Source organism: Pleurodeles waltl, chromosome 5 (assembly GCF_031143425.1).
Source record: "Pleurodeles waltl isolate 20211129_DDA chromosome 5, aPleWal1.hap1.20221129, whole genome shotgun sequence".
In the NCBI taxonomy this organism is placed as follows: Eukaryota; Metazoa; Chordata; class Amphibia; order Caudata; family Salamandridae; genus Pleurodeles; species Pleurodeles waltl.
This window is the reverse complement of record NC_090444.1, coordinates 1,322,915,887-1,322,943,832: the sequence shown is the minus strand read 5'-3', so window position 1 is coordinate 1,322,943,832 and position 27,946 is coordinate 1,322,915,887. Positions and strand designations below refer to the sequence as shown.

At 47.0% G+C, this 27,946-nt stretch overlaps 1 long non-coding RNA gene and 2 other non-coding genes across 3 annotated transcripts in view; all 3 read right to left on the bottom strand.

Moving 5' to 3' along the window:
- Nucleotides 1–15,464: 15,464 nt before the first annotated feature.
- The window catches only part of LOC138296449 (uncharacterized), an 83,514-nt gene continuing 71,032 nt past the window's right edge, over nucleotides 15,465–27,946 (bottom strand). Inside the window, exons 7-9 of the long non-coding RNA XR_011203831.1 lie at nucleotides 26,277–26,330; nucleotides 23,696–23,745; nucleotides 15,465–15,517 (exon numbers count right to left, since the gene is read on the bottom strand). This is a non-coding gene — a long non-coding RNA (uncharacterized lncRNA). The remainder of the gene's footprint in view (nucleotides 15,518–23,695; nucleotides 23,746–26,276; nucleotides 26,331–27,946) is intronic.
- LOC138297964 (small nucleolar RNA SNORD50) lies at nucleotides 17,440–17,507 on the bottom strand. The gene has a single exon (XR_011204502.1). It is a non-coding gene; the product is annotated as a small nucleolar RNA SNORD50 (small nucleolar RNA).
- LOC138297942 (small nucleolar RNA SNORD103/SNORD85) lies at nucleotides 23,985–24,071 on the bottom strand. The gene has a single exon (XR_011204481.1). It is a non-coding gene; the product is annotated as a small nucleolar RNA SNORD103/SNORD85 (small nucleolar RNA).

Here is a 27,946-nt window from a genome sequence, read left to right as displayed (position 1 = left end):
ACACCTCCCAGGGGAGGTGCAGGTCAGGGGAGTGGTCACTCCCCTTTCCTTTGTCCAGTTTCGCGCCAGAGCAGGGGCTAAGGGGTCCCTGAACCGGTGTAGACTGGCTTATGCAGAATTGGGCACCTCTGTGCCCAACAAAGCATTTCCAGAGGCTGGGGGAGGCTACTCCTCCCCTGCCTTCACACCATTTTCCAAAGGGAGAGGGTGTCACACCCTCTCTCAGAGGAAGTTCTTTGTTCTGCCATCCTGGGCCAGGCCTGGCTGGACCCCAGGAGGGCAGCTGCCTGTCTGAGGGGTTGGCAGCAGCAGCAGCTGCAGTGAAACCCCAGGAAGGGCAGTCTGGCAGTACCAGGGTCTGTGCTACAGACCACTGGGATCATGGAATTGTACCAACAATGCCAGGATGGCATAGAGGGGGCAATTCCATGATCATAGACATGTTACATGGCCATATTCGGAGTTACCATGGTGAAGCTACATATAGGTAGTGACCTATATGTAGTGCACGCGTGTAATGGTGTCCCTGCACTCACAAAGTTCAGTGAATTGGCTCTGAACAATGTGGGGGCACCTTGGCTAGTGCCAGGGTGCCCTCACACTAAGTAACTTTGCACCTAACCTTTACCAGGTAAAGGTTAGACATATAGGTGACTTATAAGTTACTTAAGTGCAGTGTAAAATGGCTGTGAAATAACGTGGACGTTATTTCACTCAGGCTGCAGTGGCAGGCCTGTGTAAGAATTGTCAGAGCTCCCTATGGGTGGCAAAAGAAATGCTGCAGCCCATAGGGATCTCCTGGAACCCCAATACCCTGGGTACCTCAGTACCATATACTAGGGAATTATAAGGGTGTTCCAGTAAGCCAATGTAAATTGGTAAAAATGGTCACTAGCCTGTTAGTGACAATTTGAAAGTAATGAGAGAGCATAACCACTGAGGTTCTGGTTAGCAGAGCCTCAGTGAGACAGTTAGGCACTACACAGGGAACATATACATGCACACCTATGAGCACTGGGGCCCTGTGTGACAGGGTCCCAGTGACACATACATATAGGCCACAAACCTATGAGCACTGGGGTCCTGACTAGCAGGATCCCAGTGACACATAACAACCATACTGAAAACATGGTGTTTTCACTATGAGCACTGAGGCCTGGCTATCAGGATCCCAGTGAGACAGTGAAAACAGTGACAAACACCCTGACATACACTCACAAACAGGCCAAAAGTGGGGGTAACAAGGCTAGAAAGAGGCTACCTTCTCACAAAGTGACCCCCAGGAGTCCCTCTCCCTTGCCCAAGTGGAGGTTTCCCCGAGGAATCCCCCCCTTGCCTGCCTGCAGCGCTGAAGAGATCCCTAGATCTCCCATTGACTTCCATTACAAACCCGACGCTTGTTTCTACACTGCACCCGGCCGCCCCCGCGCTGCTGAGGGTGAAATTTCTGTGTGGGCTTGTGTCCCCCCCGGTGCCCTACAAAACCCCCCTGGTCTGCCCTCCGAAGACGCGGGTACTTACCTGCAAGCAGACCGGAACCGGGGCACCCCCTTCTCTCCATTCTAGCCTATGTGTTTTGGGCACCACTTTGAACTCTGCACCTGACCGGCCCTGAGCTGCTGGTGTGGTGACTTTGGGGTTGCTCTGAACCCCCAACGGTGGGCTACCTTGGACCAAGAACTAAGCCCTGTAAGTGCCTTACTTACCTGGTTAACCTAACAAATACTTACCTCCCCTAGGAACTGTGAAAATTGCACTAAGTGTCCACTTTTAAAACAGCTATTTGTGAATAACTTGAAAAGTATACATGCAATTTTGATGATTTGAAGTTCCTAAAGTACTTACCTGCAATACCTTTCGAATGAGTTATTACATGTAGAATTTGAACCTGTGGTTCTTAAAATAAACTAAGAAAAGATATTTTTCTATATAAAAACCTATTGGCTGGATTTGTCTCTGAGTGTGTGTACCTCATTTATTGTCTATGTGTCTGTACAACAAATGCTTAACACTACTCCTTGGATAAGCCTATTGCTCGACCACACTACCACAAAATAGAGCATTAGTATTATCTATTTTTACCACTATTTTACCTCTAAGGGGAACCCTTGGACTCTGTGCATGCTATTCCTTACTTTGAAATAGCACATACAGAGCCAACTTCCTACATGCACTATACCATAGGTGAGGGTACCAGTGCATGAGCATGGTACCCCTACAGTGTCTAAACAAAACCTTAGACATTGTAAGTACAGGGTAGCCATAAGAGTATATGGTCTGGGAGTCTGTCAAACACGAACTCCACAGCACCATAATGGCTACACTGAAAACTGGGAAGTTTGGTATCAAACTTCTCAGCACAATAAATGCACACTGATGCCAGTGTACATTTTATTGTAAAATACACCACAGAGGGCACCTTAGAGGTGCCCCCTGAAACTTAACCGACTATCTGTGTAGGCTGACTAGTTTTAGCAGCCTGCCACAAACCGAGACATGTTGCTGGCCCCATGGGGAGAGTGCCTTTGTCACTCTGAGGCCAGTAACAAAGCCTGCACTGGGTGGAGATGCTAACACCTCCCCCAGGCAGGAATTGTCACACCTGGCGGTGAGCCTCAAAGGCTCACCTCCTTTGTGCCAACCCAGCAGGACACTCCAGCTAGTGGAGTTGCCCGCCCCCTCCGGCCAGGCCCCACTTTTGGCGGCAAGGCCGGAGAAAATAATGAGAATAACAAGGAGGAGTCACTGGCCAGTCAGGACAGCCCCTAAGGTGTCCTGAGCTGAGGTGACTCTAACTTTTAGAAATCCTCCATCTTGCAGATGGAGGATTCCCCCAATAGGGTTAGGATTGTGACCCCCTCCCCTTGGGAGGAGGCACAAAGAGGGCGTACCCACCCTCAGGGCTAGTAGCCATTGGCTACTAACCCCCCAGACCTAAACACGCCCTTAAATTTAGTATTTAAGGGCTACCCTGAACCCTAGAAAATTAGATTCCTGCAACTACAAGAAGAAGGACTGCCTAGCTGAAAACCCCTGCAGCGGAAGACCAGAAGACGACAACTGCCTTGGCTCCAGAAACTCACCGGCCTGTCTCCTGCCTTCCAAAGATCCTGCGCCAGCGACGCCTTCCAAAGGGACCAGCGACCTCGACATCCTCTGAGGACTGCCCCTGCTTCGAAAAGACAAGAAACTCCCGAGGACAGCGGACCTGCTCCAAGAAAAGCTGCAACTTTGTTTCCAGCAGCTTTAAAGAACCCTGCAAGCTCCCCGCAAGAAGCGTGAGACTTGCAACACTGCACCCGGCGACCCCGACTCGGCTGGTGGCGATCCAACACCTCAGGAGGGACCCCAGGACTACTCTGATACTGTGAGTACCAAAACCTGTCCCCCCTGAGCCCCCACAGCGCCGCCTGCAGAGGGAATCCCGAGGCTTCCCCTGACCGCGACTCTTTGAACCTAAAGTCCCGACGCCTGGGAGAGACCCTGCACCCGCAGCCCCCAGGACCTGAAGGACCGGACTTTCACTGGAGAAGTGACCCCCAGGAGTCCCTCTCCCTTGCCCAAGTGGAGGTTTCCCAGAGGAACCCCCCCCTTGCCTGCCTGCAGCGCTGAAGAGATCCCGAGATCTCTCATAGACTAACACTGCGAACCCGACGCCTGTTCCCACACTGCACCCGGCCGCCCCCGAGCTGCTGAGGGTGAAATTTCTGTGTGGACCTGTGTCCCCCCCGGTGCCCTACAAAACCCCCCTGGTCTGCCCTCCGAAGACGCGGGTACTTACCTGCAAGTGGACCGGAACCGGGGCACCCCCTTCTCTCCATTCTAGCCTATGTGTTTTGGGCACCACTTTGAACTCTGCACCTGACCGGCCCTGAGCTGCTGGTGTGGTGACTTTGGGGTTGCTCTGAACCCCCAACGGTGGGCTACCTTGGACCAAGAACTAAGCCCTGTAAGTGTCTTACTTACCTGGTTAACCTAACAACTACTTACCTCCCCTAGGAACTGTGAAAATTGCACTAAGTGTCCACTTTTAAAACAGCTATTTGCGAATAACTTGAAAAGTATACATGCAATTTTGATGATTTGAAGTTCCAAAAGTACTTACCTGCAATACCTTTCGAATGAGATATTACATGTAGAATTTGAACCTGTGGTTCTTAAAATAAACTAAGAAAAGATATTTTTCTATATAAAAACCTATTGGCTGGATTTGTCTCTGAGTGTGTGTACCTCATTTATTGTCTATGTGTATGTACAACAAATGCTTAACACTACTCCTTGGATAAGCCTACTGCTCGACCACACTACCACAAAATAGAGCATTAGTATTATCTATTTTTACCACTATTTTACCTCTAAGGGGAACCCTTGGACTCTGTGCATGCTATTCCTTACTTTGAAATAGCACATACAGAGCCAACTTCCTACATTGGTGGATCAGCGGTGGGGTACAAGACTTTGCATTTGCTGGACTACTCAGCCAATACCTGATCACACGACAAATTCCAAAATTGTCATTAGAAATTGATTTTTGCAATTTGAAAAGTTTTCTAAATTCTTAAAAGACCTGCTAGGGCCTTGTGTTAGATCCTGTTTAGCATTTCTTTTAGAGTTTAAAAGTTTGTAAAAGTTTGAATTAGATTCTAGAACCAGTTGTAGATTCTTAAAAAGTATTCCAACTTTTAGAAGCAAAATGTCTAGCACAGATGTGACTGTGGTGGAACTCGACACCACACCTTACCTCCATCTTAAGATGAGGGAGCTAAGGTCACTCTGTAAAATAAAGAAAATAACAATGGGCCCCAAACCTACCAAAATACAGCTCCAGGAGCTTTTGGCAGAGTTTGAAAAGGCCAACCCCTCTGAGGGTGGCAACTCAGAGGAAGAGGATAGTGACTTGGAGGACAATTCCCCCCTACCAGTCCTATCTAGGGAGAACAGGGTCCCTCAAACCCTGACTCCTAAAATAATAGTCAGAGATGCTGGTTCCCTCACAGGAGAGACCAACACCTCTGAAATCACTGAGGATAGCCCCAGTGAAGAGGACATCCAGTTAGCCAGGATGGCCAAAAGATTGGCTTTGGAAAGACAGATCCTAGCCATAGAGAGGGAAAGACAAGAGATGGGCCTAGGACCCATCAATGGTGGCAGCAACATAAATAGGGTCAGAGATTCTCCTGACATGTTGAAAATCCCTAAAGGGATTGTAACTAAATACGAAGATGGTGATGACATCACCAAATGGTTCACAGCTTTTGAGAGGGCTTGTGTAACCAGAAAAGTGAACAGATCTCACTGGGGTGCTCTCCTTTGGGAAATGTTCACAGGAAAGTGTAGGGATAGACTCCTCACACTCTCTGGACAAGATGCAGAATCTTATGACCTCATGAAGGGTACCCTGATTGAGGGCTTTGGATTCTCCACTGAGGAGTATAGGATTAGATTCAGGGGGGCTCAAAAATCCTCGAGCCAGACCTGGGTTGACTTTGTAGACTACTCAGTGAAAACACTAGATGGTTGGATTCAAGGCAGTGATGTAAATAATTATGATGGGCTGTACAATTTATTTGTGAAAGAACACCTGTTAAGTAATTGTTTCAATGATAAACTGCATCAGCATCTGGTAGACCTAGGACCAATTTCTCCCCAAGAATTGGGAAAGAAGGCGGACCATTGGGTCAAGACAAGGGTGTCCAAGACTTCAACAGGGGGTGACCAAAAGAAAGGGGTCACAAAGACTCCCCAGGGGAAGGGTGATGAGACAACCAAAACTAAAAATAGTAAAGAGTCTTCTACAGGCCCCCAAAAACCTGCACAGGAGGGTGGGCCCAGAGCCTCTTCACAAAACAATGGGTACAAGGGTAAAAACTTTGATCCCAAAAAGGCCTGGTGTCATAGCTGTAAACAGCATGGACACCAAACTGGAGACAAGGCCTGTCCCAAGAAAGATTCCACTCCAAACTCCCATCCAGGTAACACTGGTATGGCTAGTCTCCAAGTGGGATCAACAGTGTGCCCAGAGCAAATCAGGGTCCACACTGAAGCTACTCTAGTTTCTGAGGGTGGGGTGGATTTAGCCACACTAGCTGTCTGGCCGCCTAACATGCAAAAATACAGACAGCAACTCTTAATTAATGGGACTAGAATAGAGGGCCTGAGGGATACAGGTGCCAGTGTCACCATGGTGACAGAGAAACTGGTTACCCCTGGCCAATACCTGACTGGAAAAACTTACACAGTCACCAACGCTGACAATCAGAGAAAAGTACATCCCATGGCAATGGTTACTTTAGAATGGGGAGGGGTCAATGGCCTGAAACAGGTGGTGGTCTCCTCAAATATCCCAGTGGACTGTCTGCTTGGAAATGACCTGGAGTCCTCAGCATGGGCTGAGGTAGAACTAAAAACCCATGCAGCAATGCTGGGTATCCCTGAACTGGTGTGTGTGAAAACAAGAGCACAGTGCAAGGCACAGGGTGAACAAGTAGAGCTGGAGTCTGGAAGAATGGCCCAGCCTACCAAGAGAACAGGAAAGTCAGTTGGGAAACCAACTGCAACACAGCAAAAGAAAGGGAACCTCTCTTCTCAGGAAGAAGTTCTGCCCTCTGAGGGAACTGAGCCTTTGGAGCTTGAACCTTACCAGGTTGAGCTCTTAGGCCCAGGGGGACCCTCAAGGGAGGAGCTGTGTAAGGGACAAGAAACCTGTCCCTCTCTTGAAGGCCTTAGGCAGCAAGCTGCTGAAGAGTCCAAAGGCAAGAAAAATGGAACGCATAGGGTCTATTGGGAAGATGGACTCCTGTACACTGAGGCCAGAGACCCCAAACCTGGTGCCACTAGGAGAGTGGTAGTGCCTCAGCTGTTCAGAGAGTTCATCCTAACATTGGCCCATGACATTCCCCTTGCTGGACATTTGGGACAAACCAAGACGTGGGAGAGGTTAGTCAACCACTTCTACTGGCCCAATATGTCCAACATGGTTAAGGAGTTTTGCCTCTCCTGCCCCACCTGTCAAGCCAGTGGTAAGACAGGTGGGCATCCAAAGGCCCCCCTCATTCCACTTCCAGTGGTGGGGGTTCCCTTTGAAAGAGTGGGTGTGGACATAGTTGGTCCACTGGAACCTCCCACAGCCTCAGGAAATATGTATATCCTGGTAGTAGTGGATCATGCTACCAGGTATCCTGAAGCTATTCCCCTTAGGTCGACTACTGCCCCTGCAGTAGCCAAGGCCCTCATTGGTATCTTTACCAGAGTGGGTTTCCCTAAGGAGGTGGTGTCTGACAGGGGTACCAACTTCATGTCAGCATACCTAAAGCACATGTGGAATGAGTGTGGAGTGACTTATAAATTCACTACACCATACCACCCACAAACTAATGGCTTGGTTGAGAGATTCAACAAGACATTAAAAGGCATGATCATGGGGCTCCCAGAAAAGCTCAAAAGGAGATGGGATGTCCTCTTGCCATGTCTGCTTTTCGCTTACAGAGAGGTGCCACAGAAGGGAGTAGGATTCTCACCCTTTGAACTTCTGTTTGGTCATCCTGTAAGGGGACCACTTGCTCTTGTTAAAGAAGGCTGGGAGAGACCTCTCCATGAGCCAAAACAAGACATAGTGGACTATGTACTTGGCCTTCGCTCTAGAATGGCAGAGTACATGGAAAAGGCAACCAAAAACCTTGAGGCCAGCCAACAGCTCCAGAAGTTTTGGTATGACCAAAAGGCTGCACTGGTTGAGTTCCAACCAGGGCAGAAAGTCTGGGTTCTGGAGCCTGTGGCTCCCAGGGCACTCCAGGACAAATGGAGTGGCCCTTACCCAGTACTAGAGAGGAAGAGTCAGGTCACCTACTTGGTGGACCTGGGCACAAGCAGGAGCCCCAAGAGGGTGATCCATGTAAACCGCCTTAAGCTCTTCCACGACAGGGCTGATGTCAATCTGTTGATGGTAACAGATGAGGATCAGGAGGCAGAGAGTGAACCTCTCCCTGATCTTCTGTCATCAGACCCAAAAGATGGTACAGTAGATGGAGTGATCTACTCAGACACCCTCTCTGGCCAACAGCAAGCTGATTGTAGGAGAGTCCTACAACAGTTTCCTGAACTCTTCTCCTTAACCCCTGGTCAGACACACCTGTGTACCCATGATGTGGACACAGGAGACAGCATGCCTGTCAAGAACAAAATCTTTAGACAATCTGACCATGTTAAAGAAAGCATCAAGGTGGAAGTCCACAAGATGCTGGAATTGGGAGTAATTGAGCGCTCTGACAGCCCCTGGGCTAGCCCAGTGGTCTTAGTCCCCAAACCTCACACCAAAGATGGAAAGAAAGAGATGAGGTTTTGTGTGGACTACAGAGGGCTCAATTCTGTCACCAAGACAGATGCTCATCCAATTCCAAGAGCTGATGAGCTCATTGATAAATTAGGTGCTGCCAAATTTCTAAGTACCTTTGACTTGACAGCAGGGTACTGGCAAATAAAAATGGCACCTGGAGCAAAAGAAAAGACAGCATTCTCCACACCTGATGGGCATTATCAGTTTACTGTTATGCCCTTTGGTTTAAAGAATGCCCCTGCCACCTTCCAAAGGTTGGTGAATCAAGTCCTTGCTGGCTTGGAGTCCTTTAGCACAGCTTATCTTGATGATATTGCTGTCTTTAGCTCCACCTGGCAGGATCACCTGGTCCACCTGAGGAAGGTTTTGAAGGCTCTGCAATCTGCAGGCCTCTCTATCAAGGCATCCAAATGCCAGATAGGGCAGGGAACTGTGGTTTACTTGGGACACCTTGTAGGTGGAGGCCAAGTTCAGCCACTCCAACCCAAGATCCAGACTATTCTGGACTGGGTAGCTCCAAAAACCCAGACTCAAGTCAGGGCATTCCTTGGCTTGACTGGGTATTACAGGAGGTTTGTGAAGGGATATGGATCCATTGTGACAGCCCTCACTGAACTCACCTCCAAGAAAATGCCCAAGAAAGTAAACTGGACTGTGGACTGCCAACAGGCCTTTGACACCCTGAAACAGGCAATGTGCTCAGCACCAGTTCTCAAAGCTCCAGATTATTCTAAGCAGTTCATTGTGCAGACTGATGCCTCTGAACATGGGATAGGGGCAGTTTTGTCCCAAACAAATGATGATGGCCTTGACCAGCCTGTTGCTTTCATTAGCAGGAGGTTACTCCCCAGGGAGCAGCGTTGGAGTGCCATTGAGAGGGAGGCCTTTGCTGTGGTTTGGTCCCTGAAGAAGCTGAGACCATACCTCTTTGGGACTCACTTCCTAGTTCAAACTGACCACAGACCTCTCAAATGGCTGATGCAAATGAAAGGTGAAAATCCTAAACTGTTGAGGTGGTCCATCTCCCTACAGGGAATGGACTTTATAGTGGAACACAGACCTGGGACTGCCCATGCCAATGCAGATGGCCTTTCCAGGTTCTTCCACTTAGAAAATGAAGACTCTCTTGGGAAAGGTTAGTCTCATCCTCTTTCGTTTGGGGGGGGGGGTTGTGTAAGGAAATGCCTCCTTGGCATGGTTGCCCCCTGACTTTTTGCCTTTGCTGATGCTATGTTTACAATTGAAAGTGTGCTGAGGCCAGCTAACCAGGCCCCAGCACCAGTGTTCTTTCCCTAACCTGTACTTTTGTATCCACAATTGGCAGACCCTGGCATCCAGATAAGTCCCTTGTAACTGGTACCTCTAGTACCAAGGGCCCTGATGCCAAGGAAGGTCTCTAAGGGCTGCAGCATGTCTTATGCCACCCTGGAGACCTCTCACTCAGCACAGACACACTGCTTGCCAGCTTGTGTGTGCTAGTGAGGACAAAACGAGTAAGTCGACATGGCACTCCCCTCAGGGTGCCATGCCAGCCTCTCACTGCCTATGCAGTATAGGTAAGACACCCCTCTAGCAGGCCTTACAGCCCTAAGGCAGGGTGCACTATACCATAGGTGAGGGTACCAGTGCATGAGCATGGTACCCCTACAGTGTCTAAACAAAACCTTAGACATTGTAAGTACAGGGTAGCCATAAGAGTATATGGTCTGGGAGTCTGTCAAACACGAACTCCACAGCACCATAATGGCTACACTGAAAACTGGGAAGTTTGGTATCAAACTTCTCAGCACAATAAATGCACACTGATGCCAGTGTACATTTTATTGTAAAATACACCACAGAGGGCACCTTAGAGGTGCCCCCTGAAACTTAACCGACTATCTGTGTAGGCTGACTAGTTTTAGCAGCCTGCCACAAACCGAGACATGTTGCTGGCCCCATGGGGAGAGTGCCTTTGTCACTCTGAGGCCAGTAACAAAGCCTGCACTGGGTGGAGATGCTAACACCTCTCCCAGGCAGGAATTGTCACACCTGGCGGTGAGCCTCAAAGGCTCACCTCCTTTGTGCCAACCCAGCAGGACACTCCAGCTAGTGGAGTTGCCCGCCCCCTCCGGCCAGGCCCCACTTTTGGCGGCAAGGCCGGAGAAAATAATGAGAATAACAAGGAGGAGTCACTGGCCAGTCAGGACAGCCCCTAAGGTGTCCTGAGCTGAGGTGACTCTAACTTTTAGAAATCCTCCATCTTGCAGATGGAGGATTCCCCCAATAGGGTTAGGATTGTGACCCCCTCCCCTTGGGAGGAGGCACAAAGAGGGCGTACCCACCCTCAGGGCTAGTAGCCATTGGCTACTAACCCCCCAGACCTAAACACGCCCTTAAATTTAGTATTTAAGGGCTACCCTGAACCCTAGAAAATTAGATTCCTGCAACTACAAGAAGAAGGACTGCCTAGCTGAAAACCCCTGCAGCGGAAGACCAGAAGACGACAACTGCCTTGGCTCCAGAAACTCACCGGCCTGTCTCCTGCCTTCCAAAGATCCTGCGCCAGCGACGCCTTCCAAAGGGACCAGCGACCTCGACATCCTCTGAGGACTGCCCCTGCTTCGAAAAGACAAGAAACTCCCGAGGACAGCGGACCTGCTCCAAGAAAAGCTGCAACTTTGTTTCCAGCAGCTTTAAAGAACCCTGCAAGCTCCCCGCAAGAAGCGTGAGACTTGCAACACTGCACCCGGCGACCCCGACTCGGCTGGTGGCGATCCAACACCTCAGGAGGGACCCCAGGACTACTCTGATACTGTGAGTACCAAAACCTGTCCCCCCTGAGCCCCCACAGCGCCGCCTGCAGAGGGAATCCCGAGGCTTCCCCTGACCGCGACTCTTTGAACCTAAAGTCCCGACGCCTGGGAGAGACCCTGCACCCGCAGCCCCCAGGACCTGAAGGACCGGACTTTCACTGGAGAAGTGACCCCCAGGAGTCCCTCTCCCTTGCCCAAGTGGAGGTTTCCCAGAGGAACCCCCCCCCTTGCCTGCCTGCAGCGCTGAAGAGATCCCGAGATCTCTCATAGACTAACACTGCGAACCCGACGCCTGTTCCCACACTGCACCCGGCCGCCCCCGAGCTGCTGAGGGTGAAATTTCTGTGTGGACCTGTGTCCCCCCCGGTGCCCTACAAAACCCCCCTGGTCTGCCCTCCGAAGACGCGGGTACTTACCTGCAAGTGGACCGGAACCGGGGTACCCCCTTCTCTCCATTCTAGCCTATGTGTTTTGGGGACCACTTTGAACTCTGCACCTGACCGGCCCTGAGCTGCTGGTGTGGTGACTTTGGGGTTGCTCTGAACCCCCAACGGTGGGCTACCTTGGACCAAGAACTAAGCCCTGTAAGTGTCTTACTTACCTGGTTAACCTAACAACTACTTACCTCCCCTAGGAACTGTGAAAATTGCACTAAGTGTCCACTTTTAAAACAGCTATTTGCGAATAACTTGAAAAGTATACATGCAATTTTGATGATTTGAAGTTCCAAAAGTACTTACCTGCAATACCTTTCGAATGAGATATTACATGTAGAATTTGAACCTGTGGTTCTTAAAATAAACTAAGAAAAGATATTTTTCTATATAAAAACCTATTGGCTGGATTTGTCTCTGAGTGTGTGTACCTCATTTATTGTCTATGTGTATGTACAACAAATGCTTAACACTACTCCTTGGATAAGCCTACTGCTCGACCACACTACCACAAAATAGAGCATTAGTATTATCTATTTTTACCACTATTTTACCTCTAAGGGGAACCCTTGGACTCTGTGCATGCTATTCCTTACTTTGAAATAGCACATACAGAGCCAACTTCCTACACTCGGGATTCCCTCTGCAGGCGGCGCTGTGGGGGCTCAGGGGGGACAAGTTTTGGTACTCACAGTCGGAGAGTAGTCCGGGGGTCCTCCCTGAGGTGTTGGTTCTCCACCAGCCGAGTCGGGGTCGCCGGGTGCAGTGTTGCAAGTCTCACGCTTCTTGCGGGGAGTTGCAGGGTTCTTTAAAGCTGCTTCTTGAAACAAAGTTGCAGTCTTTTTGGAGCAGGTCCGCTGTCCTCGGGAGTTTCTTGTCGTCGTCGAAGCAGGGCAGTCCTCAGAGGATTCAGAGGTCGCTGGTCCCTTTGGAAGGCGTCGCTGGAGCAGAGTTCTTTGGAAGGCAGGAGACAGGCCGGTGAGTTTCTGGAGCCAAGGCAGTTGTTGTCTTCTGGTCTTCCTCTGCAGGGGTTTTCAGCTGGGCAGTCCTTCTTCTTGTTGTCGCAGGAATCTGATTTTCTAGGGTTCAGGGTAGCCCTTAAATACTAAATTTAAGGGCGTGTTTAGGTCTGGGGGGTTAGTAGCCAATGGCTACTAGCCCTGAGGGTGGGTACACCCTCTTTGTGCCTCCTCCCAAGGGGAGGGGGTCACAATCCTAACCCTATTGGGGGAATCCTCCATCTGCAAGATGGAGGATTTCTAAAAGTTAGAGTCACTTCAGCTCAGGACACCTTAGGGGCTGTCCTGACTGGCCAGAGACTCCTCCTTGTTGCTTTCTTTGTTCCCTCCAGCCTTGCCGCCAAAAGTGGGGGCCGTGGCCGGAGGGGGCGGGCAACTCCACTAAGCTGGAGTGCCCTGCTGGGCTGTGACAAAGGGGTGAGCCTTTGAGGCTCACCGCCAGGTGTGTCAGCTCCTGCCTGGGGGAGGTGTTAGCATCTCCACCCAGTGCAGGCTTTGTTACTGGCCTCAGAGTGACAAAGGCACTCTCCCCATGGGGCCAGCAACATGTCTCTAGTGTGGCAGGCTGCTGGAACCAGTCAGCCTACACAGATAGTTGGTTAAGTTTCAGGGGGCACCTCTAAGGTGCCCTCTGTGGTGTATTTTACAATAAAATGTACACTGGCATCAGTGTGCATTTATTGTGCTGAGAAGTTTGATACCAAACTTCCCAGTTTTCAGTGTAGCCATTATGGTGCTGTGGAGTTCGTGTAAAATAGACTCCCAGACCATATACTCTTATGGCTACCCTGCACTTACAATGTCTAAGGTTTTGTTTAGACACTGTAGGGGCACAGTGCTCATGCACTGGTACCCTCACCTATGGTATAGTGCACCCTGCCTTAGGGCTGTAAGGCCTGCTAGAGGGGTGTCTTACCTATACTGCATAGGCAGTGAGAGGCTGGCATGGCACCCTGAGGGGAGTGCCATGTCGTCTTACTCATTTTGTTCTCACTAGCACACACAGGCTTGTAAGCAGTGTGTCTGTGCTGAGTGAGGGGTCTCTAGGGTGGCATAAGACATGCTGCAGCCCTTAGAGACCTTTCTTGGCATCAGGGCCCTTGGTACTAGAAGTACCAGATACAAGGGACTTATCTGAATGCCAGGGTGTGCCAATTGTGGATACAATGGTACCTTTTAGGTGAAGGAACACTGGTGCTGGGGCCTGGTTAGCAGGGTCCCAGCACACTTCTCAGTCAAGTCAGCATCAGTATCAGGCAAAAAGTGGGGGGTAACTGCAACAGGGAGCCATTTCTTTACAGGCATTTTGCCTCTTAGTCTTCTCCCCCTTCTAAAGGGGTGGTGTATGGAATCTGGCTGGACCATGAGCCAGATAACAGAGAGGTTATGTCGCAGGGGTTACATGGGAGCCCCATGGTAGGCCTTGTAGCCTCCATGCCGAAAAAGGGTCTGGTGCAGGGGTGGAAATAAGGGTGCATTCCTTACATTCTTCACTCTGTCTTTCCTACCCAGTCAGTGATCTGGTTCCCTGGTATGGACTTTGGTGCAGCACAATTCAATGGAGACGTTACACAGTATTTAGTTTTGCGTCGAAAGGCTGATACTCGTTAGTGGGCTATTAGCGGAAGAGGAAAGCTCTAAATCACGCAATTCATCCTACTGCCTAGAGGGGATTGAGTCTGCAGTTTAGTGAGCATAATTCCCCTTGTCTGCAGTTTTGTTGAACAAGAGCAGAGGAAAGAGGAAAGCTCTAAATCACACAATTCATCCTACTGCCTAGAGGGGATTGAGTCTGCAGTTTAGTGAGCATATTTCCCCTTGTCTGCAAACAGTTTTGTTGAACAAGAGCAAATTATTGTATTCTTCTGTGGTGGTAGTATGGCTTTACAGGTTACCATTTACTTTTGGAGTTTGCATTGATGTGCTCGTCGGAAGCCCAGAACTTCTCACTTCCTAAAAGATGAGTATGTTATAGATTCCGGCTGGGGCCATTAGTTGCAGCCTGGATCCCAACTGGTGGCAGTATTCAGACAGGCTCTTGACAATTAAAAGCAAACTACTTCACACACCCATCACAAAACTGTTCAAGATTTCTTTCTGAATAATCGATTTGCTTGTAGGTATAAATCACCACATCCTTTCTGCGATGAATATCAGCGGATTTGAGCCTGTTGTGTAAAGTTGGGAGAAAAGTGGCCAACCGAAGAACCAGTTCCAGAGAACGAGAAAAAGTACATCAAGTGCAGCGGGCGGCAGACAGGACACCTGCAGTGCAACAGAGGGGAGCGTCACAGGCAGGAAGGCTGTGGATATCTAACACACTGCTCGAGTGAGGACAGCCAGAGCAATAAAGTGCTGATCAGTCGAGGTCAGGCACACACATCACAGCATGCGAACATTGGGGCTGACCTACAATACAAAGTATGCAGTTGCACCTAGAAGCAAGGTCAGAAAATTCAGTGGTCCTTTTTTGTTTACACGCTAAATCGTAGACACAAAAACGTCCAATGTTCTAAAAGACGAGTGATAACTTATACTGGTACAACAAGACTAGCATGCAATTACAGCTTACTGAATTAAATGCTATGGGGACCCAAGAAATGAAGAGCACTGGGACTAGTTTTGTGGAAGTTGCAAACTGGTGTCAGAGTTATTTTCACAAAGTGCAATGAAAAGCTAAAGAGAAACTGTGGGGCTTAACCATGGCAGCGCTGCGGAGTGCGCAACCACCTAGTGCAATTTTCCACCATGCAGACAAAACAAAATAAGCGAAAACAATAGCACAGAGCTTTCAAACATCACTTGGTAGACATTGATAGAAAGCGATTTGAAGTACCGTTTAATTCCCTGGGTGCTGAGGGACAAAGAAATGCAATCACTTACTGGAAATTGAGCCAAAATCAGCTGAATTTGGCAAGTGGCAGGAGTACACTGGAGCTGTGAATCAAGAGAAATAGCAATTTAAATAGGACCACGTTTCAAAGTAATAGCCCACAGCTTCTAGTAGAAACAAGGGAAGCAGGAATCTAATGACAAATATATGGCTGTACTAAGGATTTCCAGCTGATACACAGTGAAACTGGAATCTGCATAGACCGATATGTCAGAGGCCAAATTGAGACTAATGCTCATTCAAAAAATGTTCATGAAAGATCGCTCTGTGGCCAAAATCCAAACCTGAAGAAAAATATTACAACAGCCAAGCGGTTCGAGAAGTTAATGTAACCTGCTCGGGGGTTCGCAAGAAAAAGCATAATTGATTCACGCTACTGTCAATGTTGTGTGTAAAGAGAAATAAGGTCTTATGCAATGGAAGGGAGAAAGGGAGCTATCTGTTTAAAATGTGGTTCAAGGACATGAGGTAAGCTATTCTGATTGTCCAGCAGTGGGAAAGGAGTGCAAAATACTGGCCACTTTTAAAAGTGTGTTTAGGGAACATGATAGCACAGTGAGATTAAGTCACAGAAAGGAGAAAATAAATGATGTGAATAAAGGAGTATCACAATGGATGTTAGCAGCAGATAAAGAGGTATAACTGATTCAGCTTTACCGTCAACTATTTTATCTCAATGCATGTTTAAAGAATTTCTGATGAATGTGCCATTGAAGACCGCCTATATTAAGTGTGTAGCGTTTGCTGAGTACTACATCAATATTTAGGGCTAGTATGAAGACCACTTAGGAGATTAAGGACAGGGGCAGTTACACAATAATGTATCTGACAACACACACCTAATTACGTGGGTTGATTAGGGACCACACTGACACCACGTACAGAAACAAAGTGTTGCTGGTGGAGCAGATAAATGCCTCTGCCAGTGAAATATATTTTGAAATGTTTTGGAGATGTTTTCTATGACAAAGTTCTTTGTATAAAAGGTTTTGAGCACACATTTTGCAGAAAGGTGCCATCCTGTTGAACACAAGAGATGTGCAACTCAATCTTAGGGGTGAAATGAGGGAGCTTTTGGGTGATGTGTGACCAAGAGATTATTAAGCCTGTTGCTCTATCACAGTTGATTTCTGCTGCCTTAGTGAAGGCGAAAAGAGGAGTGGGTTCACTGGCACTCACTGAACAAGAATAGTGTACTTATCATCCACTTTCCAAAATACCAGAAATGTTAGACACGATGAGTGATGCCAGGTATGTTACAACAATACACGTATTAATGCAGCACATCATTCAGAGACACTTGACGCCAATTCTGAAAACTTGACTACCTTGGTTACACCATTTGGTGCTTATAAATATTTGCATATATCATTCTGAGTCACATTCGAGATTACTATTTTTCAAAAGTTAATACTGCAGCCAATTTAAAATCTGCACCCAGTAAAAGCTTTCAGGACCATAACTGAATTTATGCCAAAAGGGCAGAGGAATACAATAGAATATTAGCAAGAGTGCATGAGGTGCTGAAAGATAGTAGTATGACTGTGACAAGACAGAACTGCAAGTTCTTGAGGTCTTACTAGGGGCATTTTGGCCATTAGATTTGGTGGTTTGGTGATAGCATTAACTGACGCATCTTGTACGTCTGACAAAGATCAACGGAATTGTTCTTAGGAATTAATGTCTATGATTTGAGATTTGGGACAAATGTTTGGGTTAACCACCACAGTATACGAGCTTGGCAAATGAAACAACAAGAGCCATTTGATAATCAATAAGCTTCTACATGTGGTCAATACAAACGGAACGCTGTAGCAATTGTTGCTGCATAAAGTGCGTCAACCTTTAAAAGCACACTTTAGGTCTAATCACTGCCCTAGTCACAAGAACCACCATATCTGATCTTTATGAGAACTCCACTTAGTTGCAATCGGTAAGCAATAGCCATGTGTGCAAAGCCAAACAGATTTCAGGAGTCAGATCTGTATGAATTCTCCTCATGAAGTCAGCTTCGGGATTGCCTCATCTTTACTCAGACTGACGCTAGCTTTTACACCACATGTACAGGAGCGTAGTCCACCTTTTTCGATCAGACAGTGAACCTGTGCTTCCTAAAAGCAGTATAGACAAATCAGTCTTTCAAATACGGAGCATATCCAACAAAATACTGACCAGAAAAGTTCCCCCAAAATAAAGAGTTAAGCTATGGCACACATATAGTTTCCAAAGCATGGAGATCCAAGCCTTAAGAAAGCTATGTGAGAAGCACACCACATTGCACAATAATGAAAATGTCACTTACCCAGTGTACATCTGTTCGTGGCATCAGTCGCTGAGATTCACATGGTATGCATGAGCTCGCCATCTGGTGTTGGGTCGGAGTGTTACAAGTTGTTTTTCTTCGAAGAAGTGTTTTCGAGTCACGGGACCGAGTGACTCCACCTTCTGTGCTCATTGCGCATGGGCGTCGACTCCATCTTCGATTGTTTTCCCCGCAGAGGGTGAGGTAGGAGTTGTACTATAGTAATAGTGCCCGCGCAATGAAAAATGTAAGTATGTACCTATTAAAGGATTAAGTAATATATATACAAATGTACAAAATTGAAGGTAACTTCTGAACTGCTACAGGCTTCCGGGGAGGTGGGTGGGTCCATGTGAATCTCAGCGACTGATGCCACGAACAGATGTACACTGGGTAAGTGACATTTTCAGTTCGATGGCATCTGTCGCTGTAGATACACATGGTATGCATAGACTAGTAAGCAGTTAGTTCCCCATAAGCGGTGGTTTAGCCTGTAGGAGTAGAAGTTGTCTGAAATAGAGTTCTTAATACAGCTTGACCTACTGTAGCTTGTTGTGCGGATAGCACATCTATACAGTAGTGTTTGGTGAATGTGTGAGGCGTAGACCAAGTGGCTGCCTTACATATTTCTTGCATTGGGATGTTTCCTAAAAAGGCCATTGAAGCACCTTTTTTCCTTGTTGAATGTGCCCTGGGAGTAATGGGCAGTTGTCTTTTTGCTTTAAGGTAGCAGATTTGGATGCATTTAACTATCCATCTGGCTATACCTTGTTTTGATATTGGGTTACCTGCATGAGGTTTTTGGAATGCAATAAATAGCTGTTTAGTTTTTCTGATGTTCTTCGTTCTGTCAATGTAGTACATTAATGCTCTTTTGACATCTAATGTATGTAGTGCTCTTTCAGCCACAGAATCTGGCTGTGGGAAGAATACTGGTAATTCTACCGTTTGATTTAGATGGAATGGAGAAATAACTTTTGGTAAAAATTTTGGATTAGGTCGTAGGACGACCTTATTTTTATGTATTTGTATAAAAGGCTCTTGTGTTGTGAACGCTTGAATTTCACTTACTCTTCTTAGAGATGTAATGGCGATGAGAAAGGCAACTTTCCAGGTGAGGAATTGTATTCCGCAAGAGTGCATGGGTTCGAAGGGTGGGCCCATGAGTCTTGTTAGAACCACGTTTAGGTTCCATGAAGGAACAGGTGGTGTTCTTGGTGGTATAATTCTTTTAAGCCCTTCTATGAATGCTTTGATAACTGGTATCCTATACAAGGAAGTTGAATATGTAGTTTGCAGGTATGCAGATATTGCTGCAAGGTGTATTTTAATAGAAGAGAAGGCTAGCTTTGCTTTTTGTAAATTGAGCAAGTAATTTACTATATGTTTTGGAGTTGCCTCTAGTGGTTGTATCTGATTATGATGGCAGTACCAAACAAATCTTTTCCACTTACTTGCGTAGCAGTGTCTAGTGGATGGCCTTCTGGCCTGCTTTATGACTTCCATACACTCTTGGCTAAGTTGTAAGTGTCCGAATTCTAGGATTTCAGGAGCCAGATTGCTAGATTCAGCGATGCTGGGTCCGGGTGTCTGATCTGTTGGTTGTGTTGCGTTAACAGATCTGGTTTGTTGGGCAGTTTGATGTGTGGTACTACAGACAGATCTAGCAGTGTTGTGTACCAGGGTTGTCTTGCCCACGTTGGTGCTATTAAAATGAGTTTGAGTTTGTTTTGACTCAATTTGTTTACTAGGTAAGGAAGGAGAGGGAGAGGAGGAAAAGCGTAAGCAAATATTCCTGACCAGTTCATCCATAGGGCATTGCCTTGGGATTGCTTGTGTGGGTATCTGGACGCGAAGTTTTGGCATTTTGCGTTCTCTTTTGTTGCAAATAAGTCTATTTGTGGTGTTCCCCAGAGTGTGAAGTAGGTGTTCAGAATTTGTGGGTGGATTTCCCATTCGTGGACTTGCTGGTGATCTCGAGAGAGATTGTCTGCCAGCTGATTCTGGATCCCCGGAATAAACTGTGCTATTAGACCAATTTGATGGTGGATTGCCCACTTCCATATTTTTTGAGCTAACAAGCTTAACTGCGTTGAATGTGTTCCTCCTTGTTTGTTTAGATAATACATCGTTGTCATGTTGTCTGTTTTGACAAGGATGTATTTGTGGGTTATGATTGGTTGGAAAGCTTTTAGTGCTTGAAAAACTGCTAATAATTCTAGATGATTTATATGCAGTTTTGTTTGATGTATGTTCCATTGTCCTCTTATGTTGTGTTGATTGAGATGTGCTCCCCACCCTGTCATGGAAGCATCTGTTGTTATTACGTACTGTGGCACTGGGTCTTGGAAAGGCCGCCCTATGTTTAAATTTATACTGTTCCACCATAGAAGCGATAGGTAAGTTTGGCGGTCTAGCAACACCAGATCTAGAAGGTGACCCTGTGCTTGAGACCACTGTGAGGCTAGGCACTGTTGTAAGGGCCTCATGTGCAGTCTTGCGTTTGGGACAATGGCTATGCATGAGGACATCATGCCTAGGAGCTGTAGTATTGTTCTTGCTTGTATTGTTTTGTTTGGAGACATGTGTTGAATGACCCTGTTGAAATTGTGGATCCTTTGTGGAGTTGGCGTTGCTACTCCTTTTGTCGTGTCTATTATGGCTCCTAGATATTGCTGTACTTTGCTTGGCAGAATGTTTGATTTTGCAAAGTTGACGGTGAACCCTAAATTGTAGAGGGTTTGTATGACTTGATTTGTGTGGTTTGAGCATTGTGTGAGCGAACTGGTTTTGATTAGCCAGTCGTCTAGATACGGGAACACATGTATTTGCTGCCTTCTGATGTGTGCAGCGACTACTGCTAGGCACTTTGTGAATACTCTTGGAGCGGTTGTTAAACCAAAAGGCAATACTTTGAATTGGTAATGTATTCCTTTGAATACAAACCTTAGATATTTCCTGTGTGATTGATGGATTGGTATATGGAAATATGCGTCCTTGAGGTCTAGGGTTGTCATGTAGTCGTGTTTTCTGAGCAATGGTAACACTTCTTGTAGTGTGACCATGTGAAAGTGGTCTGATTTGATGAATGTGTTTACTACCCTGAGGTCTAGAATTGGTCTCAGTGTTTCGTCCTTTTTTGGTATCAAGAAGTACAGTGAATAAACTCCTGTGTTTATTTGTGTGCTTGGTACTAATTCTATTGCATTTTTTTGCAGTAGTGCTTGAACTTCTATCTCTAGAAGTTGTGAATGGTATTTTGATAAATTTTGTGATTTTGGTGGTATGTCTGGAGGGAATTGCATGAATTCTATGCAATAACCATGTTGGATAATTGCTAGGACCCATGTATCTGTAGTTATCTTGTCCCATGCTTCGTAATATTGATGTATCCTCCCCCCCACTGGTGTTGTGTGGGAGGGGTGAGTGACGTGTGAGTCACTGCTTGTTGGTAGTGGTTTTGGGGCTTTGAAATCTTCCTCTATTCCTAGGAAATTGCCCCCCTCTATACTGGCCCCGAAAACCTCCCCTGTACTGTCCCTGGTAGGTGGGCGGTGCGGACTGTGAGGTGCTAGCTTGTGTGGCCTGACCCCGAAACCCTCCTCTAAAAGGTGTTTTGCGGAAGGTGTTATAAGATCCTCTGCTCTGCGGGGAGTAGAGTGCGCCCATGGCCTTGGCAGTGTCAGTGTCCTTCTTGAGCTTTTCTATAGCTGTGTCGACCTCCGGACCGAACAGAAGTTTCTCGTTTACTGGCATGTTAAGCACTGCCTGCTGAATTTCTGGCTTGAATCCAGACGTTCTGAGCCATGCGTGCCTACGGATGGTAACCGACGTATTAATGGTTCTTGCGGCCGTGTCTGCTGCATCCATGGAGGAGCGTATTTGATTGTTGGAAATGTTTTGACCCTCCTCAACAACCTGTTTTGCTCTTTTTTGCAGATCTTTTGGGAGATGTTCAATGAGATGCTGCATCTCATCCCAGTGGGCTCTGTCGTATCGCGCTAGCAGCGCTTGTGAATTTGCGATGCGCCACTGGTTTGCTGCTTGGACAGCAACCCTCTTCCCGGCTGCATCGAACTTCCTACTTTCTTTATCTGGGGGAGGTGCATCCCCAGAAGTGTGTGAGTTTGCCCGTTTTCTGGCAGCCCCTACCACCACAGAGTCTGGTGGCAGCTGAGAGGTGATGAAGACAGGGTCCGTAGGAGGCGCCTTATACTTTTTGTCCACCCTAGGCGTCACTGCCCTACTTTTAACTGGCTCCTTGAAAATGTCCTTTGCATGGCGTAGCATGCCTGGGAGCATCGGCAGGCTTTGGTAGGAGCTGTGGGTTGAGGAGAGGGTGTTAAATAAAAAATCATCCTCTACTTGTTCCGAGTGTAGTTCCACATTATGGAATAGAGCTGCTCTAGCCACCACTTGTGAGTAGGCTGTGCTGTCTTCCGGTGGTGATGGCCTAGTTGGGTATGTGTCTGGGCTGTTATCAGACACTGGTGCGTCGTACAAGTCCCACGCATCCTGATCTTGGTCGTCGTGGCTCATGGCGGTGTGAGCTGGCGAATGTGACGGGGTGTAAGTTGGCGAAGCCGGAGTTACAGGTGGAGGCGAGGGAGGAGGTGTTACCTTTTGTGTTGTTTCTTGCTGAGGAGTAAACTGAAGTGTTCTCTTTCGTTTGACAGGTGGAAGGGTACTGATCTTCCCAGTCCCCTGCTGAATAAAGATACGCTTTTGCGTGTGATCCACGTCAGTGGATTGCAGTTCTTGTTCAAATCTATGTTTCTTCATTTGAGAAGACATAGAATGCTCTTCGGTATAGGAGCCAGAAACAGGGTCTGATGTTGCTTTTTTCGGCTCCGAAAGCCCTGTCGATTGTTTTTTCGGCTCCGAGGTAACCTTCCTCTTTTTCTGTGCCGAAAATTCTTGGCCTCTATGGTCTTCGGCGCCACTGTCTCGGCGTCGATCGGTGTCGACACCGAACTCTCGGTGTCGATGCTTCTGTTTAGCACTCTCTCGGTCCCGAGGAGGCTGCGTGCCGGTGTCTCGACCGAAGTCGGACGATCTCGACACTGAATGGGCCTTTTTCGGTGCCGATTGTTGGTCACCGAGAATTTGGGTGGAGCCATGGCCGGTTGGCAGTGGCGTCCCCTGGGCCTTCTTTCCTTTTTTAAGGTTTGATCTCGACGTCTTACTCACAGTTCTTGTAGAGTGTAGCTCGTCGGAGTCTGAATCCTGGATGGAAAAGGATTCCTCCTGTTCTTCTTCTGTCTCGAACTGTCGACGCTCTTTTGGCGTGGACGCCATCTGCAGTCTTCTCGCTCGACGGTCGCGCAGAGTTTTTCGGGACCGGAACGCCCGACAGGCCTCGCAGGATTCTTCACTGTGCTCGGGTGACAGGCACAGATTACAGACCGAGTGCAGGTCCGTATAAGGATATTTGTTGTGGCATTCGGGGCAGAATCGAAACGGGGTCCGATCCATCGGCGTTGTCCTCCACGCGGTCGGGCCGACTAGGCCCCGACGGGGTGCCGAAATCTACCCCGAAGGGCACCGAAGCGCTTCGATGTTCAACGCGTCGTCGTATGTGTCTATCTCTAACCGGATCGCAACGATACCGTCGAAAATCTTCCGTCTTCAGCTATCTTTCCGTTCCGAAACTCGGAGCGACATGAACACGTCCGAACCCGATGGCGGAAAGAAAACAATCGAAGATGGAGTCGACGCCCATGCGCAATGAGCACAGAAGGTGGAGTCACTCGGTCCCGTGACTCGAAAACACTTCTTCGAAGAAAAACAACTTGTAACACTCCGACCCAACACCAGATGGCGAGCTCATGCATACCATGTGTATCTACAGCGACAGATGCCATCGAACAATACATTTAAGCAACAAAATATAAATGGCCAGCTTGAAAAGGTTGCTTACCTTTCGGAAAAGTAGCTAAGACAACAGCAGCCTTCTTTGGGCCATCATTCCTAAATGAGAAGACAGTATTTTAGGCACCATTTAGTAGATGAGTTGAAAGAAACAGTAAATACTCATCACCCTTGCAAATCCCTACCTCACTGGCGCTGGAAACTAAAGCAAATCTGAACAGACTGAAAGAGGAGAAGAGCACAAACGTCTCTCCTTTTGCCCCACTCAGGAAGCTCTACTTGCAAATACACCTATAGTAGCTTCTAGGTATACCTGCAATATGTTGTACGGGCCCCTGTCCAGCTCAGGGTCATTGAGTACATGGTAGGTTTCTCATTATCGAACATTCGCTCTCAGTGAGGGCAAGTGTATCATCATCGCCAGACGGGCCCATAGTGGCAGCAATCAATGGGTGATAGGGAACGAGGATGGAGGAGCACAACACATGACCGAGAAACATGAATGGGCATGGATTAAGACATTGCCACTTCAATCCTGTAAGTCACAAAGGAACAACTGAAAGGTAGACGCAACGAGCAAAGTAAGAATAAATATAGGGGGCACTGACAAATAGTTAAGTCACACTACTCATTTGCCTGAGGGCGCGAAGGCTGGGGGAAAGGAATAGCAGAGTGAAGAATTAAGGAGAGGAACAGAAAGCTTACTAGATAAAAGAGCACAACTTAGAGGCGGTACATTTGAAAAATATAGCCTACAAGTTAAACATGAAAACTCACAATTACTGTGCACACTCTGCGACTGACTGCAATCTAAAAGTATCATCAGTGAAAGATGGAGCAGAGCACCTGATGGTTTTATATGCAAAAAAACGGACAGGTTATTAAGTCGACCAGTCAAACAACTAGAGAGATCACAATATTAAGGGAAGCCCCATGCCCGTGCGGACAGCCAATCACTGCTCGAGGTTCAAAATTATGTTTTCTTTCTACAAGTTTTATCTTCAACTGCGACACAAACCAGCCACATACGGCGACGATCCTGGGTGTGGCATTTTGCCTCTTAGTCTTCTCCCCCTTCTAAAGGGGTGGTGTATGGAATCTGGCTGGACCATGAGCCAGATAACAGAGAGGTTATGTCGCAGGGGTTACATGGGAGCCCCATGGTAGGCCTTGTAGCCTCCATGCCGAAAAAGGGTCTGGTGCAGGGGTGGAAATAAGGGTGCATTCCTTACATTCTTCACTCTGTCTTTCCTACCCAGTCAGTGATCTGGTTCCCTGGTATGGACTTTGGTGCAGCACAATTCAATGGAGACGTAACACAGTATTTAGTTTTGCGTCGAACGGCTGATACTCGTTAGTGGGCTATTAGCGGAAGAGGAAAGCTCTAAATCACACAATTCATCCTACTGCCTAGAGGGGATTGAGTCTGCAGTTTAGTGAGCATAATTCCCCTTGTCTGCAGTTTTGTTGAACAAGAGCAGAGGAAAGAGGAAAGCTCTAAATCACACAATTCATCCTACTGCCTAGAGGGGATTGAGTCTGCAGTTTAGTGAGCATATTTCCCCTTGTCTGCAAACAGTTTTGTTGAACAAGAGCAAATTATTGTATTCTTCTGTGGTGGTAGTATGGCTTTACAGGTTACCATTTACTTTTGGAGTTTGCATTGATGTGCTCGTCGGAAGCCCAGAACTTCTCACTTCCTAAAAGATGAGTATGTTATAGATTCCGGCTGGGGCCATTAGTTGCAGCCTGGATCCCAACTGGTGGCAGTATTCAGACAGGCTCTTGACAATTAAAAGCAAACTACTTCACACACCCATCACAAAACTGTTCAAGATTTCTTTCTGAATAATCGATTTGCTTGTAGGTATAAATCACCACATCCTTTCTGCGATGAATATCAGCGGATTTGAGCCTGTTGTGTAAAGTTGGGAGAAAAGTGGCCAACCGAAGAACCAGTTCCAGAGAACGAGAAAAAGTACATCAAGTGCAGCGGGCGGCAGACAGGACACCTGCAGTGCAACAGAGGGGAGCGTCACAGGCAGGAAGGCTGTGGATATCTAACATACTGCTCGAGTGAGGACAGCCAGAGCAATAAAGTGCTGATCAGTCGAGGTCAGGCACACACATCACAGCATGCGAACATTGGGGCTGACCTACAATACAAAGTATGCAGTTGCACCTAGAAGCAAGGTCAGAAAATTCAGTGGTCCTTTTTTGTTTACACGCTAAATCGTAGACACAAAAACGTCCAATGTTCTAAAAGACGAGTGATAACTTATACTGGTACAACAAGACTAGCATGCAATTACAGCTTACTGAATTAAATGCTATGGGGACCCAAGAAATGAAGAGCACTGGGACTAGTTTTGTGGAAGTTGCAAACTGGTGTCAGAGTTATTTTCACAAAGTGCAATGAAAAGCTAAAGAGAAACTGTGGGGCTTAACCATGGCAGCGCTGCGGAGTGCGCAACCATCTAGTGCAATTTTCCACCATGCAGACAAAACAAAATAAGCGAAAACAATAGCACAGAGCTTTCAAACATCACTTGGTAGACATTGATAGAAAGCGATTTGAAGTACCGTTTAATTCCCTGGGTTCTGAGGGACAAAGAAATGCAATCACTTACTGGAAATTGAGCCAAAATCAGCTGAATTTGGCAAGTGGCAGGAGTACACTGGAGCTGTGAATCAAGAGAAATAGCAATTTAAATAGGACCACGTTTCAAAGTAATAGCCCACAGCTTCTAGTAGAAACAAGGGAAGCAGGAATCTAATGACAAATATATGGCTGTACTAAGGATTTCCAGCTGATACACAGTGAAACTGGAATCTGCATAGACCGATATGTCAGAGGCCAAATTGAGACTAATGCTCAATCAAAAAATGTTCATGAAAGATCGCTCTGTGGCCAAAATCCAAACCTGAAGAAAAATATTACAACAGCCAAGCGGTTCGAGAAGTTAATGTAACCTGCTCGGGGGTTCGCAAGAAAAAGCATAATTGATTCACGCTACTGTCAATGTTGTGTGTAAAGAGAAATAAGGTCTTATGCAATGGAAGGGAGAAAGGGAGCTATCTGTTTAAAATGTGGTTCAAGGACATGAGGTAAGCTATTCCGATTGTCCAGCAGTGGGAAAGGAGTGCAAAATACTGGCCACTTTTAAAAGTGTGTTTAGGGAACATGATAGCACAGTGAGATTAAGTCACAGAAAGGAGAAAATAAATGATGTGAATAAAGGAGTATCACAATGGATGTTAGCAGCAGATAAAGAGGTATAACTGATTCAGCTTTACCGTCAACTATTTTATCTCAATGCATGTTTAAAGAATTTCTGATGAATGTGCCATTGAAGACCGCCTATATTAAGTGTGTAGCGTTTGCTGAGTACTACATCAATATTTAGGGCTAGTATGAAGACCACTTAGGAGATTAAGGACAGGGGCAGTTACACAATAATGTATCTGACCACACACACCTAATTACGTGGGTTGATTAGGGACCACACTGACACCACGTACAGAAACAAAGTGTTGCTGGTGGAGCAGATAAATGCCTCTGCCAGTGAAATATATTTTGAAATGTTTTGGAGATGTTTTCTATGACAACGTTCTTTGTATAAAAGGTTTTGAGCACACATTTTGCAGAAAGGTGCCATCCTGTTGAACACAAGAGATGTGCAACTCAATCTTAGGGGTGAAATGAGGGAGCTTTTGGGTGATGTGTGACCAAGAGATTATTAAGCCTGTTGCTCTATCACAGTTGATTTCTGCTGCCTTAGTGAAGGCGAAAAGAGGAGTGGGTTCACTGGCACTCACTGAACAAGAATGAAAATTAGTTACTTACCTGTAACTGCAGTTCTCCAGTATTGGTATCTTTCATAGATTCACATGCTTGAATCATCCCCGTCGTCGAGGTGGGAGCCCCACGGTAAATTTAAATATATAAAAAGCAGTAAGTCAGTAAAAATAAAACCAGTAGGCCCAAGTAGGCCTCATAAGGTATTTTACAGTCTATCCACTTTGTTTTGTGAAAAGACCCAAACTTGAGTATCAACCAATCAGGATTCAGCCCCTCCCAAACACTCCCAACAGAGGCTGAATTCCCTCAGATTTTCTATTAGGAGTGTGAAGTTTAATATCCGTATAATAGGGGAGCCTCTGAGGGGAGGAGGGTGGGCCGCATGTGAATCTATGAAAGATACCAATACTGGAGAACTGCAGTTACAGGTAAGTAACTAATTTTCTTCTCCAGCATTGGATCTTTCATAGATTCACATGCTTGAATCCGAGTAACGAG